Here is a 20,680-nt window from a genome sequence, read left to right as displayed (position 1 = left end):
TTTTGGCCAGAAGCAAGCAGAGGAGAGAGCAGAGTATTCCTCTGGGCACTGTGTACAGAAGTGAGGGGGTGGGGGTGGGGAGGGAGAGGGAGAGGGAGGGAGAAAGGCAGAAAGAAGTGATGATTCAGAGAGCTCTGTGGTCCAGAGAAGAAGGCTCTTGCACTCTACTTCCCAGCAGCACTGATGGAACAGTAACTAAACCCTAAAGAGGAAATGGCTGCCTCGTGCGTGGAATACAATGTAAAAATTGATACACAGAAGTCTTGTAAGAAAAATTCTCTTTTTCCAAGAGTGACAGGGAAACACTGGGGAGTTACCAGATATAATGGGCTATGCAGCAAGGGACAATGGATGCAGCCACCATGTGGAACTAGGACTATGTATAAATCCATTGCCATGGCCCTCCCACCTTGCTACTGCCTGTGGAATCCTAAGTATGGCATAAGCTTGGGAGAAACCGGGATGGGGGATAAGTCTCAGGAAGAATTGATGATAAGTTTATCTACCAACCCAGTGGAGTAGAAACTCAGGATAGAAATATTACATTGAATTATGGGTTTATAGTATACCTTAGTGTGTGAAATGAGAGGAAAACTTGCTGTAAAATCAAGAATTTTCTCACTTAAAAAGTATTTAAGGTAAATCAACATACAGTAAAGCTCATCCTTTTAGTACACAGTTCTGTTCATTCTGGCAAACATTCCATCTTGTAACCACCACCACCACCATCATAACAGAGAACAGTTCTCTCTCTCCCCTCGACTCTCTAGGATTCCTTTGTCCCTCTCCCCTGGCAATCACTGCTCTGTTCTTCACCCTATAGTTTTGGCTTTGCAGGATTGTCCTATAAGTGAAGTCATGCACTATTGAATTAATTACTCTTTTTCACTGATTTCACAAGAGTTTTGAGACTAGCTTCTTACACTTAGAATAATGCATTTGAGATTCATCCATGCTGTTGCATGTATTGGTTTAGTTCCTTCTTATGACTGAACAGTATTAGACATAAGTATGTACCATAATTGTTTCCAGACGTGGGTGATTGTAAATAAAGTCGCCATGAACATTTACCTGGTTTTGTGTGAACATGGGTGTTCCTTTTACTTGGGTAAATACTAGAAGTAGGATTGCTTCATTGTGTGGTTTCTGTTTAACTTTATAAGATACTTCCAAATGGATTTCCAAAGGGGCTGTAACACTTTTCATTCTCATCAGCAATGTAGGAGGAATTTTACTTTGCTCCACTTTGTATTGTCAGTTTTTTCTTAAATGTTCAATTCTAATAAGCATGTAATGGTATTACATTGTGGTTTTAATTTGCATGGTTTGCTTGCCATTTTTATATTTTTGGGTAAATTATCCATTCAAATATTTTGACCACGTAAAAAAATTTTTTCTTTAATTGTTGAATTTTGAGAGTTCTTTATATATTCTGGCTACCAGCCAGATATATCATTTGGAAATACTTTCTCCCAGTCTGTGATTACTATGCTTTTATCAGGAGTTTCAAAGTGTAAAAGTGCTTATATTTGATAAAGTCCAATATATCAAATTGTCTTTTATGGCTTAGGCTTTAAGAACTCTTTGTGTATTTTGAAGGTTACAAAGTCCCCCCCCTTTTTTTCTTCTAGAAGTTTTATAGTCTTTTACATTTAGGTCTATGATTCATTTTTGAGTTAAGTTTTGCCTAAGGGGCAAGATGTGGATCTAGGTTCTTTTTTTGATTTTTGTTCCTTTGGGTTTTTTTGCAGATGGACACAGAATTGTTCCAGCTATTTGTTGAAAAGATTACCCTTTGTTGAATTGCCTTTGCACCTTTATTGAACTCCATTGACCACATGTGAGTCTGTTCTTGGACTCTATTTTGGTGCACTGATCTATACCTTTAACAAACTTTCTCTAACACCAAACTGTTTTGACTATTACAGCTTTATAGTAAGTCTGGAAATTAGGTAGTATAACCCCTCCAACTTTGCTTTTCCTTTCAAAATTGTTTCATCTTTTCTTATTTCATCGCCTTTCTTTGTGAATTTTAGAATCGGCTTGTCAATTTCTAAAAAGAAAATTCTTACTGGGATTTCAACTGGAATTATATTGAATCTGTAGATAGGTTTAGAAAAAAATTAACATTTTAACTTGCTGATAATTTGAAAGATTTATGCATAAGTATTTCATGTTTTTTGCTGCTGTTGTAAATACTTTTTGCATTTCAATTTTTAATTATTCATTGTTGGTATAGGAAAAATATGATTGACCATATATATCCTGCACTCTTGTTAAACTCATGTATGAATTCTAACAGCTTTTTTGAGATTCTTTTTTAGGCAATCATATTACCTATGACTAGAGACTCATTTCTTCCTTTCCATTCAATATGTCTTTTTTTTTTTTCCTTTGACTTGTTGCATCGGATTACTTTTGGTACAATACCGAGTAGAAGTGGTAAGAACAGAGATTCTGGTCTTAGGGGGAAAACATTTAGTCTCTTACCATTAAGTATCATGTTAGCTTAATTCTTTTGTGGGTTTACCTTTTATCAGGTTGTGGAAGTTCCCTTTTAGTCCTAGTTTACTCTGAGGTCTGTTTGATTTTTTTTTTTTTTAATCAGGAATGAATGTCAAATTTTGCCAAAAAAATTCCTCTGTAGCCTGTGAGATACTCTATTATTTATCCCTTTTTATTCTGTTGATATGATATGAATTACATTGACTGATATTTGAATGTTAAACCAGCCTTGCATTCTTGTGATCAACTCTACTTAGTCATGTTATAACATCCTTTTCATATACAATTAGATTCCATTTGAAAGTACTTTATGGAAATTTTTACATCTATGTTCATAAGAGATATTGGTGTATAATTTTATTCTTTCCCTCCTTTTTTTCTTTTCTTTCTTTCTTTCTTGTTTGGTTTTATTATCAGAGCACTGTTGGTCTCATAAAATTAGTTGGAAGATTTTCCCTCCTACTCTATATTCTGGAAGAATTTGTATGTAATTGGTATTATTTCTTGCCTAAGAACTGTTTTTCATGATGGAAAATATCCAGATGTTTGTCTGGATTTGTTAAAAAATTTTTTTTCCCTTACATGACCAGCAGCTAAAATACCCAAAACTCTTTATTACATGACGGAGTTTCTATCTTGATAATTTTACTGTAGGGTATTTTGGGAGATAACTAGTGAATGCACCTCCACTGGCACCAGCTCTAGGGCAAGTTTTGTGGATTTCTTAGAGTAGGAAATCCATTTGTTGGGCACAGACTTTGTATCAGACACCTAGGTGCTGTGTGTTCAGAATGTCTATTATGTCTCCCAAAATTAAGCAGTAGATACTAGTATTTCTCCATCTTTATAGGTGAGAAAATAGTGCCTTATGAAATCTGGTAATTTTCTTTTTATGTGAATGTGTCCAAATGATAGCACTACACTCTGTTTTTAAAAAAGGCTCTGGTGTTCTTTTCTGATTTTAAAAATAATTCATGGTTGTTATAGAAAACTTAAATAAAATTTATGGACTATTTTTATTTTTTATAGAGACTCCCAGTCTTATTTCCATATGCAGCAAAATAGTATTTGGAGAATAAAGTGAGAAATGTTTTTATATCCCCATGCTTTCAAGAGCCCTTTCCCAAACATCCAGGCAATAAAGATAACTTTTCTTGAAAGAAAAAGACAATACTTTGAGAAAGTAAAATGTATGTGTTTTAATTCCAAATCTCTTCTTTAAATAACTAGAGCTAAAATCTGGAGAATGTAGATCACTGAATTTATTCCATGAATGACACAGAATAAGAGCTCTCCCACACCACCCAACTTCCTCCAAATAAGAGTTTGATGAGGAAGAAGAGGACTAGTGATGCCAGTTGTAGATTTAGGCGTGGCCTCTGTCACTGGGAAGGAGCCCAGCATCCCATTTTTCACTTTGTAGAAACCTTAATTCCTAGTATTTGGCCCAGAAGGGTGGGTGATAGAAATTCTAGATAGATTAAGGGTACATGAGAGCCCAATAAATTGTTGACTGGATTCCTCAGATGTAACCTTGAGGGGCTGCAAGACTCATAGAAAAATCTCAACTACAATGTAACTGTTGAGCTAAACCACAGCGGTGGCTAAGGGGAGACATAAGGAGAACTCTATTCCTACCTAAATTCTCTTTGTACATAAAGTAGGAATTTCTGTTTTTGTAGAAGTAAAGAAAGAGACCACTCATCTTTGCTTCATGTCACCCACTCTTAGACTTGATTGTAAGACACACATGTACTCTGTTTGGTGGGAACTTGTGGCTCTGCTTGAGGCAGGATGTGTGCATTCAGTTTGGGAGTAGAGCTTGAGACTGAGGAGGAAGAAAAGCGATTTCTATAGTAAAACTACTGTTTTGATCTTTGATAATTCTTTTTTTTAAAGATTTTATTTATTTACTTGACAGAGAGAGAGACACAGAGAGAGAGGGAACACAAGCAGGGGGAGTGGGAGAGGGAGAAGCAGGCTTCCCTCTGAGCAGGAACCCGACGCGGGGCTTGATCCCAGGACCCTGGGACCATGACCTGAGCCAAAGGCTGACGCTTAATGACTGAGCCACCCAGGTGCCTGTGATCTTTGATAATTCTTGAGTCATTTCTCAAGTAGATCAGATCTTGAGAGGGGAGTGGAGTGTTACTTATTTCCTTCCACTGCAAACTCCAACATATTAATTGGTACATGGGCTGGGAATCTTGAGAAATAGTCCCAGTGGCTAATATTAGGAGGCTGAACTGCAGGGGAAATTGACCCTTACACAGTAGCTAGGGCAATAGGTGTAGGCTTTAATACTTTGGTAAGCCAAATTCTCTTGGATTGTTGACTTAGGTAATCGGCAGTGGCTCATATTTTAATTATAGAGCTGGATTTCCACTGGTATGGATCTGTACAGCTCACCTTGGCATAGATTTGTCCAATGCAGTTGTGCTTCATTATACAAGCCCTTAAAAAAATATAAAGAGCACTGTGAATTGTGTAAGACTGTTGAATCACAGACCTGTACCTCTGAAACAAATAATACATTATATGTTAAAAAAATAAAAAGAAGATAGTAGGAAGGGAGAAATGAAGGGGGGCAAATCGGAGGGGGAGACGAACCATGAGAGATGATGGACTCTGAGAAACAAACTGAGGGTTCTAGAGGGGAGGGGGGTGGGGGGATGGGTTAGCCTGGTGATGGGTATTAAAGAGGGCACGTTCTGCATGGAGCACAGGGTGTTATACGCAAACAATGAATCATGGAACACTACATTAAAAACAAATGATGTAATGTATGGTGATTAACATAATAAATAAAATAAAAAAAATAAAGGTACTTAAAAAAATATTAATGGCTGACCATTGGTTCCCTGCATTGTTGGTGGGAATATACAGTGAGGCAGCCATACCAAAAATGGTATGACAGCCTCCTAAAAAAAAAAGTAAAAAAATAGAATTAATATATGATCTAATAATTCTACTTCTGGGTATATACCCCAAAGAAATGAGAGTAGGGTCTCAGAACACCCATGTTCATAGCAGCACTATTTACAATAACCAAAGGATAGAAGCAACCCACGTGTCCATTGACAGGTGAATGAATAAACAATATACATATAATGGAATATTATTCAACCCTAAAAAGGAGGAAATTCTGATATATGCTGCAACATGCATGAACATTGAAGACTTTATGCTAAGTGAAATAAGCCTGTCATTAAAAAGTCAAATACTATATGAGTCCATTTATATGAGCTATCTAGAGTAGTCAAGTTCATAGAGAGAGTAAGTAGAATGGTGGTTGCCAGGGGCAGCGGGGAGGGGGAAGGGAGACCTTTTGTTTAATGAGGATAGCATTTCAGTTTTGCAAGGTGAAAATAGTTCTGGAGATCAGATGCACCACAGTGTGAATGTACTTAACACTACTGAACTGTACACTTAAAATTGGTTAGGATGGTAAATTTTATGTTATACATATTTTAAAACAATTTAAAATAAAAATAAAAAACACTAAAAATATTCTGCTCAAAGAGAAGTTAGAATTGGCTGTATCCCCTTTTCCTGTCATTATCAGTTTGCTTGTCCTCTGAGATCTCAAACTTTCCCTTAAAGAACACTCTTATCTCCAGTTCAAACCATCTTGCTTCCTTTACCTGAGGCAAAGTTTAATACAAATACTTCATTGGAAGGTACAATCTTGGGCAGGAAAAGGTGAGAGAAAAGACGGTAAGGAGGAAAATAGGTAAACAAATATAAGGTGGTAGTTACTGAGCGGGCCACCTTTTCATTAAAAAATAACCAGTGGTTGTTCAGTCACTTGGGTTATCTCTGGAAAGAGGTGGGGAGAGGAATTTATTTGCCAGCTCCTTGCCACCACCTTTCACTCAGTAGTCAAGTTTCTTATTATAGAGAGACACCCTTGTACTTTTAGGTTATACAACCTGGCCCCCTTAAAGGAGATAGTACTTAGGGAAGCCAGGTTCCATGTCCTGTGTGTGAGAACTGTATCCAAATTCCAAAGTGGTAGAAGGAACAAACACCTTTGTGGGTCAGGTCAGGTCCCAGTCCTGTGACTTGGCTGGAGATACTCTGGTTGCGGCCACAGCCAGCACAATGGAGGCCATGTTAGCAGATGAGGAGGTGCTGGGGATGGCAGTAGCATTAAAGTAAGTGGAGAAGTATCTGGGAAGCCACTGAGAACATATTAGACCTAAGAGGGCATATTAACTGTGCCTAACACAGAGACATACTAGCAGAAAATACAGTGAGTCCAGAAGAGATGGTGGCCAGCCTTGGTGTAAGTGTTGCTCTGGTGGAGCAACATGTTCAAAATGGGACTATCCAATGCTGGGAGATATGGATAGACCAGATTTGGTCAAAAATAAATGCAGTTGGAAAACTCAGAACTCATGACAATTATGATTTTCACAATGGAGGAGTCCCTAGATTAGTAATGGTAAATAACACTAGCCGCTGTTACAAACCCTGCAATATTGGTGTTTGCCAGATGCAAAGCATGCCTGCTTAAAACAGGGCGTGGAGGCAATGTTGCTCTTACGCAGCACTGAAGTACCAGGAACACAGGTTCAAGGTGAAGCTGGGTATTGTTAGGTTTCAGAGGATGGATGGAAGAAAACAAACAAACAGTGACCTGATGACTGGGGCTGGTACCACTGAAAATTTCTAAACTTTGGGTGGGGAGGAATAAGGAAGTCACTCTCTGAAGAAAAAAAAAAAAAAGTTGAGAATATGCACAAGTGAATTCTCCCCACCTACAATTAGGGTAAATATCCTTATTCTTAACCTAATCATAAGTATTCTCACTAAATTTAAGTTTCAAGATGTAGACTCTGGACAAAGAGATTGGTAAGGCTAAAAAGATGTAGATATTATTTTTTCTCTTCTATTTTAGTCAGATATCCTAGTCATCTGCTTGGGTCTTGGCAACAGCTATGTGTGTCTTATGTTACAGACCTTGAGAGAGATCTAGGTATGTCATTTTGACTGGGATCTTGGTTCTAAGGGCTGGGATTTGCTTGTGTTTTTTTTTATATTTTGAATGTGTGGGATAGGCATTGTGATAATGTTTGTATATATTAACTTCCTGGTGTTTTTAACTAGTGGGACAGGAGAAAGGCTTGATTGGATTAAGTGAATTGGGAAGGCCTTTAAGGAATTATCCTGTTCTATTAGCAGAGAGCTCGGGCTGGGGGTGATATGGGAACCCATGCTCTGTTCAAGGTTCTGAGCCAACAGATTCCCTGGTTGAAATGAAAAAGAAATAGGAAAGATTTTTTTCTTGGCACAAAATTTACAATAGGAAAGGATGTTAATTGGGGACCTCAGTTTCTCTTTGAGAATTTGATAATGGGATGAAGTTCTTTTTTTTTTTTTTTAAATTATTTTTTTTTTTTAAAGATTTTATTTATTTATTTGAGAGAGAGAGAATGAGAGATAGCACGAGAGGGAAGAGGGTCAGAGGGAGAAGCAGACTCCCCGCCGAGCAGGGAGCCCAATGCGGGACCCGATCCCGGGACTCCAGGATCATGACCTGAGCCGAAGGCAGTCACCCAACGGACTGAGCCACCCAGGCGCCCTGGGATGAAGTTCTTATTGCTCAAATCTGGAACATTTTAATATTGTTTTGTTTTTTTTTGGTAATCTTTACTTTGATATTTGATGTCATTGTCTATATATTGGAATGGGAATAATTTAGAATAACAAGAGGACATTTGGTCTAGAGTATAGTGTGAATTACTCTTCTTACCCATTTGAGTATTTTATAGACAAAAACTAAATTGCTTTGTCCCAGTAGCATATACAAAGAAACCAGTTGGTTGACTTGGGGGTAACTATCACATGAATGTGGGAGGCTGATCTCTTCCCCCAAGGACAGCAGCCAATCTGCCTCCAGCTGAATTCTGGAGGAAATTTTCTGACTCCTTGAATCAATAAATAAATTTATAATAAAGATTATAAAATGGTTAAAAGTCTTTTCCACATTACAAGTTAGATAATAAACAATATCCAATTTGAGTTACATACTACCATGTGACTTAGGCAGGACAGTGGTAGCTACGCTTTACTTCCAAAAAAAGAAAACTAAGACATAGGGAGTAAGATTTTCCAGAAGACATGTACCTGCTTTATGCTCTATAAACTATTTGTCACTGATATTCCTAAACTAGACTATCAAATGGGAGTTGGACTAGGAACAGGGACCTTCAGATGGGATTGGAATTGACATGGATGCACAGGGCAAATGTTCAGACATAAAATTCTGTATTGTGTATCTATTTTTTAATTCAACATGCATTTATAGGATACAGTATCTACAATGAATATTCAGGAGTTCCACACATAGGACACTGAACTAAGTATTGAGAAATATACTGAGACAGAGACTAGTCCTTGTCTTTTGGAGTACACCATCTAGTTAAAGCCATAAGACAAAGACATTATGATAAGAAGTCACATTTGTTCACTGCCATAAGAAAGGCCTAAGGAATTGTAGGTATTCTGATTATGGAGAATGAACACTTCTAATCTGAGGTGACCAGAGCAAGTTTTATGAAAGTTAATCCTTCTGAAACTTTCTTATTCCCAATACGTGAGCTTCAACTATGATCACCAACTGCCAACATTGTTTGGCCTCCTTAAAATTATTCCAAAATTTATTTAGCCACTACTTTCCCTTATTCATTCATATGCTCACTCATTCATTCAACAAACATAATTTTGAGGATCTGAAGGGCTTTAGAAGATGGAGACACAGCCAGCATCACCACTACCACAACAACCCAGTCCATGTGTGTCAAAGAGCTCATTGAGGAATACAAAACACCCCTCCCTCCAAAAAAAATCAATGCTATTAACCCAGAGTGTGGCAAGAGCTGTGAGAAAGATAAGAGCAGTGTACTCTGCATTCACATAATATGGGCACCCAGCCAGATTTGGGAAGCCAAGAATGTCTTCCAAAGAGAAGTGATATCTAGGTTTAGACCTGAAAGATAAATGCGTGTTAGTTGCTAAATGGACCCAGAGAGGCAAGAGTGCTAAGAAGGTTCAAGAAATTTTGTCTGAATTATTGTAGCAGTAAAGGTAAACCTGGTCAACCTTGCTGGTGTGGGTTGAGTGATTTCAGGGTTTTGAAAATTTTCTGAATTTTTCCCCATCATCATATACCCCCATCAGAGCCCAGGTCTTGTTGGGATCATTGCAGTTTCCGATGATTGTGGGGAGAATGGGAAACCATGTGAAGAGTGACACATTTATTCTGTCACAGAAAAGGAGGACACTTGTAGAAATGCTAAAGGTAAATTATTAGACTGTATAGTACAGTATGAGCAAAAGTATTTTATCCCAGAGTGAGGTAAGTGACAGTAAAGACACAGATCTATGAATTTTTATTTTCCTAGAGGATAAAACCACAGAATTGTAGGAAGACTTTAATTATGAGTAGATTCTGTCAGTTAGGTAGAGAACCCTGAGAGTATGTGGATCTTAGTGCCTGAAAAATCCCTTTAAACAGGAGAGCTAATCTAATTTAGGTATCAGCCGTCGTGGCAAAGATAACACTCTGAGTTTACCACACAATTTTGTCTTCCTGGATTTGCTGAGACTACACTTCTTAGCCTCTTTGAGGTTAGATTGGGACTGAATTTTATTGGACTGAGCCTTGGCCAATGGGAAGTGAGCAGAAGACATGTAAACCACTTTTAAGTTTGACCTTTAAAAATAGCTCATATATTCTATTTCCCTTTCTCTTCTTATGGTGAATCTGGAAGACCATATACTTATTGTAGCTAAAAGGTAGAAGCAATTTGAATCATTGAATGATGGCTTGGAAGAACCACCAAGTACAGCCAACCTCCATCAGGCTATAACATGAGCAAGAAGTGAATGTTTGTTGTGTTAAACCATTGATATGTCAGTAATTTGTTATTGAAGCAGAACCTTGCCTGTTCTGATGAATGTACCCCTTCTCCTAGAGGTCTTCCCATGTCTGCATTTATATTTCACGGGGGTCATTTATGACTCGAAGCCTTGGTAACTCATTTGGCATAGGAAATGAGAGAGCAGGAATGAAGAAAAGCTGTTGTTTTTTGGTTTGTGTAGGTAAAGTTGTGAACTGAGGTGGAATTTTTCAAGATAGGCCAAATGAAGAAGAGTAGGTTTGAGGATTAAAAGTATGAAATTAATTTTGGACATGTTGTATTAGAAGGATTTTTAGCTCTATGTTATGGATGATCTCATAAATATCCTCGAGGGCAAGTAGTGTGGTCTTACATGTTTAATTCCCTGTAGTTATCTAGTATTTATATACTGTTTATATTTGTTGATGGGTTGGTTTCTTCACTGGATCAGCTGAATTCTGGAGGAAATTTTCTGACTCCTTGAATCAATGAATTCCTCTGAGAGCTGTGAATATGCTTATTCTTTTTGTGACAGGAATTGTCTTGAGTTGTCCACACACTCAAAGGAAGTATCGTGTTTAAATCACAATAGCTTATTTATGCTACTTTACTTCTTGGCTTTTCCTTTCCCTGAAATCTACATTTTCTTGAACAGTTTTAAGCAGGATGCTGTCGTTCTTTGTAAAGATACTTCTCATTAGGTAGATTGTAAAAGCCAACATGAGATGTCAAACCCAAGTTTGTTGCACAAGCAATTTGGAAGGTCAGAATGATCCCCACAAGATGCATACCAGCAGCTAACTCAATTTTTGATTTCCCCAAATGACTTTTCTTGTGAAATCTGGTTTTCACATCTTCCCGTGCTTTTCCCTAATGGCCTGCTTTTATATTAGAAAAATAACCCGGAGGAAGTATTTTACAAAAGTTATTTTTTTTTATTTTTCTTTGAAATCTCTTAGGTTATACCTTGGTGTTTTTTCCTAGAAGAGCATTTTGCGTAGAGTAGGTACTAAATAAGTATTTGTTGACGGTTTAAAGATCTTGGTTTGAGCTGCAAGGAAATGCCGGGATCATCTAGTGCAATCCTGTCCATTTACAGATGAGAAACTGAGAGCCTAGAGAATTGAAATGTTTTGGCCAAGGTCACACAGCTGATCAAGTGCAGACCTGCTGCTATTACTAATGATGCTACTCTTTAATTATGTGCATAACTCAACAGTTTCACAAAGCCATAATTTATCTCATCTGTGATGTAGGAAACACAGACATAATCAACACTTTTGGTTTTTTAACAAAGAAGGAAATTGAGGCCCAGGAAAACCAAGTCAAACAGTTGAATGATCTTATTCATTTATTCCACAAACTTGATTGAGCCCCTGTTATTGGCCAGGCTCTTTTCCTGCTCTGTTCTAAATATGAACAAAACAGAGTCTTTGCCCTTTTATCAGGGAGAAAAAAGGAAGAAAACACTATAATAAATAATAGCTGAAACGAGCGAGCTTGCCTCCTGACTCCAGTCCGGTGCTGTTTTTCTCTACATCCCTGTTAATTAATTAAAACCAATGAAATTTCTGATTGATTGATTAACTCTCTCGTACTAAGGAAAAGTAACCCTGTTAAAGGATTTCTCCTGTGAACAATGCAAAGCATTTTAGGTGCAGCAATAACATGAGGGCTTCAGAGAGTTATATAATTTTACGTTCTCAAGAGAATATGGGGAAATATTGGTCCATGTTCTCTTTCTCTCCAGTTTTGAGATTTATGACTGGTCAGTTACAACAATAATAACAACTGAATATCGGCACAAGAAATATATTTGATTCAGTGGGTAACATTTGACAGCCTTAACTTGTAGAATGTAGCAAAGTTCTTGCAGGAAGCTCCAGCAGAATATGTAATACACAAGAAGGTATTCAGGGAACAGGGAAATAAAATCAAAGGAACCTGCTACCCAATCTGTTTCATTAAATATGAAAATTAAAATGCCTTAACAAAATGCTTTCTCTTCCTCTCTCCTCCCAACAAACAAAAGCTTTGGTAGGCAGCCTGAAATTGCTCATCAAGGAAAAAGACCAGACTGATTCTAAATGGCTTCTTTTGAATGAGGCAATTAATGCTAAAAGGAACATGTTGTCTCCTCAGCATTTGTAAGGTAAAACATTCATTGTACTTCCTGGCACTCTGTCAAGCCTCTCCTTGGCCTAAGCCAGTAGAGAAATGGTCTGCTGCTTGTGCTCTTTAACTCCGGTAATCAGGAGGATTTGGCTGATTAACTTGACAGCAATGATTCTCCTTAGGACTAGGAATGTGTCTGGGAACTGTATTCCTGGATCCTTCTTTCTCAGACCCTGACTTGCTGGCTTTGGGAGGTCCATCAAGGCTGGCATCCCCTCCATTTACAAAATAGAGACGTTACCTTATGACTGTTAGGTTCTGAAATGCAGTAGAGTAATGCAACAGAGTATTATCTTAATTGTATTTGTTCTGGTGATTCAGCTTTATCAAGAACATTACCTTCTTAAAGATACTTTTCATTTGCTTACTCACCAACTCATGCATTTATTCAGAACACAATTAATGGGGTCTGTGTATCTGAGACAGTAGGGAATGTTCTGGAGTAGGGACACAGATTAAGACATAGTGCCCATCCTCAAGGAACGCTCAGTTTTAGGTAGAGGGTGGGCAGAGATTCCTTACGACAGTACAACCTGGTGGCTTAGTGGAGGGGCAGCTGCAAGGCGCACTGGGATTATGGAGGGGTGGTGGGAGCTCTCTCTGTACCACGAGGACTCTGGGCTGGGCTGGAGACATCGGTGGCCAGGAGGGCTTGGATTTACTTTTGTGCAGCCCCTGCCACCGGCAACCCTCAAGTGGAGACTTCCTCTTTTACTTGTTTCATGTGTACATATTTCTTATAAGAGGGTTTTAGAACAAAGTGTTTCATTTAAAAAAAAATACAGATGAGCCATATGAATGGTCTCTATTAATTCACTTAATGCTCCCTTAAATAATCCGGGTAGCAGGAGGCAATGTCCTCCCCATTTTACATAGGAGGAAAATATTTATCTTAAATAAACATTTGTTATTTCACGGTCGGTGCTAAAAGCAATGGTCTTTATTTTTCCTCCATGAAACCAACCTACTGAAGTATTTTCACATTCAATTAGGGAAGGTCAGTAACTGGCATGAGGCAAGACAAATATTTGTGGAATGGCTGAATGATGACAAAGATTAGACCTATCTTTGTATAGAATACTCATTTTAAAGAAATGGTAACATTTAGTTTGTTAGCCTGAAAGTGAAATACACTTTCTACCAAAGTGATAGTAGATCTCTGGATGAGATCCTGTGATTCACTTTACTTCAGTTTAGTAGGTGGTGATCTTTCAGGTACCTGCCTATGCTTAATTTTGCTTATACTTTTTGTTTTCCAGTCTTGGGTGGTAAAGGTAGATTTTCTTCATTTAATTAATTTCAATGCCACTATGTCAGGAAGTTTGCTTATACTCAAACAAGAGGTGTTATTTTTTTTAGCATTTGCTTCATGATAATGTGGCAAACCTATATTCCTGAGTCAGGGATAGAGGTTCAGATTTTTGTTCTGCCACAAGCTAGCTGTGTAACTGGACACATTTCTTTGTCTCTCCTGGTTTCAGCTTTCTCAGGTGTGAAATGGGGTACCAATCCCAGCTGACCTCCCCCTGTTGGGGATCAAACGAAATGATCTAATTGAAAGTGTACTCTGAACTATAAAGTGCTGTATAAGTGAAGGTACTTATTATTCACTGAGCCCTGGGCCTGTCAGACCATATGATCTTTTTCCAGTGTTGTTTGTTTACAGTTGATTAACAGGCCCTGCAACCTGCCTGCTTTTTGAGGTCTGCAGAGGGGGGATTGGCAAAGAAATAAAAAGCTACAGCTTTCATGTAAACAATTCCTCTCCCACTTAATCCTTCTTTGGACTCCCTATCCGTGTGTCTTCTTAATCACCAGGCTCAAATGAAGCAGTACCTTCCAGTCCTACTTGAGGATTCCGGGGGCTTGAGGGCCTCACGTTTCAGGGACGACCATCCAGGGAAGACCCCGCCCTTTGCAGAATTCCTCATATCAGACTATTTTTTTTTTTTTCCAGTTAGAGATTTCATTGCTCAGAAAATGGAGCTTCTGGCTTTTTAGTTTTGTTTTGTTAGATTTTGTTTGACTTAGAAAAAATGTCTTTAACAATCAGCAAAGTGCTTCTGCAAGAACATCACACTGACAGCAGTCCATCTTTCTCGTCTCCTATCAAATTCACTTTCCTGACCAAGTGCAAGGTGGATTTCTCCCTGCCAGCACTATAGGCTGCTGATGCCTGGAACAGAGCTCAGCTCCTTCTCCTAGGTCGCAGCATCATTATAGATAATAAAAATTCTGGAAGCAGGACTTTGCTAGCAGTTTAGGTTTGGGGATGATGCATGAGACGGAGAGAAGTCCATTTTGGGTTATGAGGTGCTGACACCAGGAAAACTCCTTGTTCCAGATAAAATAAGTCAATTTGACTCAGAAGACACGGGGAAGGTAGAACTATACTCTTGTAAGGACGCATGACCTCCTTCTAGTATTATATATACATATAATAAACCATTCTGCTTTCAGACAGAACTTGAAGGTTATACTTCTGTCTTTAGGTGAGGGAAGCTGGTCATGGAAGCAGACAATGGCTGGACTTCCAGCTTCACCCCCTACCAGCTGTATGATAATGGAACCAATCTGCATTTACTTATAAAGTGGGGATTAAAATACCTGCCTCATCACTCTCTGGTATGTTTTGAGGATTAAGTGACAAGGCCAGTGCATGATGCTTTCTGACTTTTAAAGCCTTTTCACATGAGAAGTGGCCAGTATGTAGTTAGAAAAACACATGTTTAGGGGGTTTTGATATGTGTCTGAATCCCATTCCAATTATTGGCTAGCTCTGTGACCTTGGACAATTTGCTTAAACTTACTGAGCATAGGTTTCCTCATCTTTCAAATAGGGATGACAATACCCGAGAACGGGCAGGGAGGTCCAGTACAGCGCGGAGGTCGGTCGTGGGTGTCACCTGCCCGGAGCTAGCTTCTCCACCTGCGGGTCCATGCCCTGCCTGCTCCAGCCCTGCTCTCTGCCCTCGCCTGCCCTGCGGGCACCACTCTCCTCCACAGTTTCAGCCCCTCAGCCCAGAACAAGGCTACAGTAGCTGCGTTAGGGGCTTCCGGAGGAGGAATTGGGCAGCCCCTGAGCCAGCCGCCTGACCCTCTATGGTATTGCTCGGACACCCTGAGTGGCCGCAGATCTGAGCCACATGGAGACCAGAGAAACCATGAAAGGCTACCTTGAACCTGAGCAGCTGCTAGGCTGCTTGAAAGGTTGCAATGTGGCGGTTTTTCCAGCAGGAGTCCCGAGGACGCCAGGCATGATAGGGATGACCTGTTCAAAACCAGTGCCCCAGTTGTGGCCACCTGGTAGCTTCCTGTGCCCAGCATTGCCCTCAGGCCATGATCATGTCAAACCTGGTTAACTCCATCATCCCAATGGCAACGGAAATTTTCAAGAAACACGGAGCATACCACCCCAATAAAATCTTTGGGGTGACAACCCTGGACATTGTCAGAGCCAACACTTTTATTGCAGAACTGAGGGGTTTGGATTGTGCTTGAGTCAATGTTCCTGTCACTGGCGGCCACGCCGGGAAGACCATCATCCCCCTGATCTCCTGGGGCACTCCCAAGGTGGTCTTTCCCCACGGCCTGTGGACAGCTGTCACTGGGAAGATCCAGGAGGCCTGCATGGACATGGTGAAGGTCAAAGCTAGAGTAGGCTCTGCCGCCCTGTCCATGGCTATGTGGGAGCCTGGTTCATCTTCTCCTCTGTGGAGGCAATGAACGGAAAGGAAGGAGTTGTCCAGTGTCCCTTTGTTAAGTCCCAAGAAACAGACGGTGCCTATTTCTCCACACCATTGCTGCTGCAGACAAAGGGCATCGGGAAGAATCTAGGCATCATCAAGATCTCCCCTTTTGAAGAGAAGATGATAGCAGAAGCCAACCCTGAGTTGAAGGCCTCCATTAAGAAAGGAGAGGAGTCTGTGAAGAACATGAAATGAGAGAGCAGCTAGCGAGCGGTCTGTTTCCCTAACTTATGGAGACATTATGTCCCTATAAAGCCATCTCCTGCCACTTTGTGTTTCAGTTGTGTTAACCACAAGTGTTGTGTCAGGGTCCCTGTCCCTTCCAAATCACGGGTCCATCTGTGGGTATGTCAAAAAAGCAGGCTTTGATTTTTTTCAAAAAAAAAAAAAAAAGAATGACAATACCAATGTTGCAGGGACATCAGGAAGGTGTTAAATGATACATGTGAGGTGCTTAGCTGCGTACCTGGCATGGGGTATGTCCTTTCTACATGGTTGCTAGTTCTATCTTACTTGCTTTCTACCAAACACTGTGAGGAGAGAACAGCTCTTATTCACATGGTTTCCATTGTGAAACGGTTGGTAACCAGTGGCCTGGAAAGATGAAATGTGTTGCTCTACTTAAATCCAGCAGGAATATCTTATAAAGCAACACATACACCTAGAGATTGTGACTACTGTTGGTTAGAATAAAATTGCATCTTCCCTTTGAAGCAGGGAGCATCCTTCCTGAAGGAAGGGGAAAGACGCCCTAAGATTTCATGCTGTTGATTCATGGAAAGCCTATTATTCTCACTCCCAAGTGTCCCTAGAGCCCGGGACATGTCCTACAGAAGATCTTTGTTTTTAGTATTTCTGATCTACCTCTGAGGTGGGGAGAAGGGAATGTGGGAGTCTCAACTGAAAGGGAGAATGAGGATACCCACGGGAAGTAATTCTCAGCGTCCAGGAAGGCACTGGCAACAGGAGACCATGACTCAGATGGCCGCACCATCAGAAACCAGAGTCCCGGAGGGCAGAATGCTGGAACCGGAAGGAGCTCAACAATCATCTGGGTGATTACATATGGGGATAAGCAGAAGCTATTTACCAATGGTAAAATCATAGCTGCAGCAGTACGTGCTGTTACCAATATACCAAGTCAGTGGTGAATCTGATCCAGGACTTGGGGCTTTTCCCTCCTGATTTAGAAAGTGTCACCTTTGCTTTGGAGGCACTGTAGGAAATCTTGACATGAACATGGCACAATCCTTACCCTCAAAGCCAAAAAGGAGATAAAATGCAGACACATGTGGCTGTGATCCCAGGTAAAGGTCTTAGGCATTTCTCAAAGTAATGTGGAGAGTCAGAAAAAGAAACCTTGTACCTGGTTTGGAGAATCAGGGGTACAAACTCACAGAAGAGGTGGCCTTCAAGCAGAACCTCTTAAGAAAGATGTAGATGCAATGAATGGCCCTAAAGCAAAAAGATGATCATTTCCAGATGAGGTAGAGAGGGTCTAAGTTATTTTTTCTTCCTTCAGCCTTGGGTTCTCATCAGGAAACGGGCACAGGTATACTTCTCCTATGTGGTCCACTAATGTATGTGAAAGTGTTGTGCCCAGATGCTCCCTCTTTTTCTCTTATTCCTCCCCACAGATCCCAAGAGGTGGCCCATCTTCTGCGCTGTCGGTAGTTCTGATATTTTTCCTTGTGGTTTAACAATTTATGTAACGCTTCGATCACTGGGCTTCTGTAAGGGGTGGGTAATAAAAATACCCCCAAAATTTGAAAATAAGTTTTGCACAATTGTAAGTCAGAGAGAAAATTCCTCCGAGTCATGCATTCCCCGTGAACTCGCTTTGCCAGAGTCAAAATCCTGTCATTGACTAACCTTTGTGTTTCCCTCCTGGAGCACGGGCTGCCGTGGCATTCAGGTGAGATTGTTATGCCAAAGGGTCCTCCGAGCTGAGCGCATCAGCACTGTAGAAAGAGAGGCTGAAGGAACGAAGGGGTGTCTTAAAGAAAGGGACTGACAATTGGAAGTTGGGTAGAAGTAGGATTGCCAGAACTAGAAATAAAAATATAGGATACCCAGTTGGTTTGAATGTTAGATAGTCAAAGATATGATTAAGGTAAGTATGTCTCAGTTATTACATGGGGTATATTTAGACGAGAATGATTATTTATCTGAGATTCAAATTTAATGGGGAATCCTGTATTTTATCTGGTAACCCTAAGTGGATGGGGAAGGACATAGTAATGGGGCAAAATAGTAATAAAAATAATATATTTATAAAGAAAGAGTTTATAGGTTTTTAAAAAATATTTTATTATTATTTTTTTATTTGAGAGAGAGAGGGAAGGAGAAAGCATGAGGAGGGAGAGAGGAGGGGCAGAGGGAGAAGCAGACTCCCCACTGAACAGGGAGCCAATGTGAGATTCGATCCCAGGAATCAGGGATCGTGACCTAAGCCAAAGGCAGCCGCTTAACCGACTGAGCCACCCGGGCTCCCCAGATTTATAGTTTTAAAAGTACCGTCGGTGGGCGCTTAGGTGGCACAATCAGTTAAATGCCTGACTTTTGATTTTGGCTTAGGTTGTGATCTCAGTGTCATGAGATGGAGCCCCGTACAGAGCTCCGCACTCAGTGTGGAGTCTGCTTGAGATTCTCTGTCCCTCTCCCTCTGCCCCCCCCACTCGTGCACTCTCTTTCTTTGTCTCTCAAATAAATAAATAAATCTTAAAGGGGGGGCTCAGGTTTCTTTTTTTATTTTGTCCTCAAATAGGTAGGTGCTGTTCCTCTAGTTTTGGACGTGATGAAAAATGAGGTTCAGGTGACTTATCTAATGCCACAGATGGTGGCACCGTTAGCATTCAAGTTCAGTTACCTTTTAAACTTGTTATTTTGAGATAATTTTAGACTTACCAAAATGTTGCAAAACTAGTAGAGTGCTCTTCTATCCCCTTTAGGCAACTCCTCTTTACGTTAACATCTTAAATAGCCATAGAACAATAATCAAAACTAAGGAATTAACATTGGTACAATACTATTATTCACTAAAGTACGGACTTTATTCAGATTTCATCAATTTTTCCACTAGAGGCCTTTTTCTTTCCCAGGATCCATTTCCACTTCCCACATCATTGTCAGTTGTCATGTTTTCTTAGTCTCCTACCATCTGGAAAGGTTCCTCAGTTTTTCATTGTCTTTCATGATCTTAGCGCTTCTGTCCAGTACTGATGAGTTATTTTGTGGGATGACCTGCAGTTTTGGTTTGTCTGATGTTTTCTCAGGATTCTGGGGAAGGCATTGGGAAGGAAACCGCAGAGGTGATATGTCCTTCTCAGGGCATAACGTGTGTATTATGTTGACATGTTCTGTTGGTGATATTACCCTTGGCCACTTGCTAGAGATGGCATCTGCTGGGTTTCTCCACTGTAAACTTACTGTTTTTCCCTTTGTGATTACCAAATATTTTTAGAGGAGATACTTTGAGACCACACTCAAATCCTGCTTCCACCTAAACTTTCACCCACCGGTTTTAGCTTCTACTGGTATTGCTTGCTTGCTGCCATGCTTAGTGTGTTCCAGAGGTCATTTTCTAGTTTCTTCATTCCTTCTACATTAATTGGAATTCATCTGTAGGAAAGAGCTATGGCTTCACCCCATTACCTCGTTTAAGCTCAGTTATTGTAATTCCAAGTTAATTGTTCTTTTCACGAAAGCAAAGGCGAAGCAGAAAGTGAAAAAATTTGTGTTCCTATAAAGGTATGCCTGCTTCAGATGTGCAGTGGAAAGGAGGTGGGACTAATTTTGTTCATCTCACAAGTATTGATCAAACATTTCTATCCAAGGCGTTGTATGAGGTACAGTGAAGGAAAGAGAAATGTACAACAAATCCAAAGGAGGCTGATAAATCAAAGATTCATACTTCAGGTACTTTTTTATAAAAGGGATAATGAAACTTCTCAGTTGAATATTGAACTGAAAAATAGTCACACCCATGGTTATGGCAAGGGCAAGTGTATCATAATGCAGTAGTTATGAAGCCCTCACTGAACGGCCAAATCTGTGTAGTGTAGAACATCTCCAACAAGATGATCGTGATGCATGTGAAGATCCTGGTACCTTAGTTTGTAGGGTTATAAAGCATTTTAGCCTTTTTCCCCTAATTCAGAGAGAAGAACCCGATTAGAAGATAACCATTTGACTGACTTTAGGGCCCATGATTCCTCTCCTGCCTGAAAGACAGTATGAGGCTTCAGAGAATTCAAGCTCGCTCCTCATTAGGAAATTGGGAATTAATTTATATATAGTACCTGGAAGAGTTAAGCTTCTATTTTTGGTAACTAGAACTGCCCA

At 39.9% G+C, this 20,680-nt stretch overlaps 1 protein-coding gene and 1 pseudogene across 2 annotated transcripts in view; both read left to right on the top strand.

Moving 5' to 3' along the window:
- Positions 1–20,680, top strand: part of TPRG1 (tumor protein p63 regulated 1) — a 202,197-nt gene that overhangs the window by 10,708 nt on the left and 170,809 nt on the right. Inside the window, exon 2 of one of the 2 annotated variants that reach the window (XM_028100915.2) lies at positions 1,752–1,840. The exons of the other annotated variant lie outside the window; for it this stretch is intronic. The gene's annotated coding sequence lies outside the window, so the exon portion shown is untranslated. The remainder of the gene's footprint in view (positions 1–1,751; positions 1,841–20,680) is intronic. 2 annotated transcript variants of the gene reach the window in all.
- On the top strand, positions 15,430–16,699 carry LOC114207068 (malate dehydrogenase, mitochondrial pseudogene; annotated as a pseudogene).

Source organism: Eumetopias jubatus, unplaced genomic scaffold (genome assembly GCF_037043125.1).
Source record: "Eumetopias jubatus isolate StellerSeaLion01/CBP00866 unplaced genomic scaffold, mEumJub1_p1.0 scaffold_1, whole genome shotgun sequence".
Taxonomy (NCBI): Eukaryota; Metazoa; Chordata; class Mammalia; order Carnivora; family Otariidae; genus Eumetopias; species Eumetopias jubatus.
This window is presented reverse-complemented; position numbering and strand designations above follow the sequence as displayed.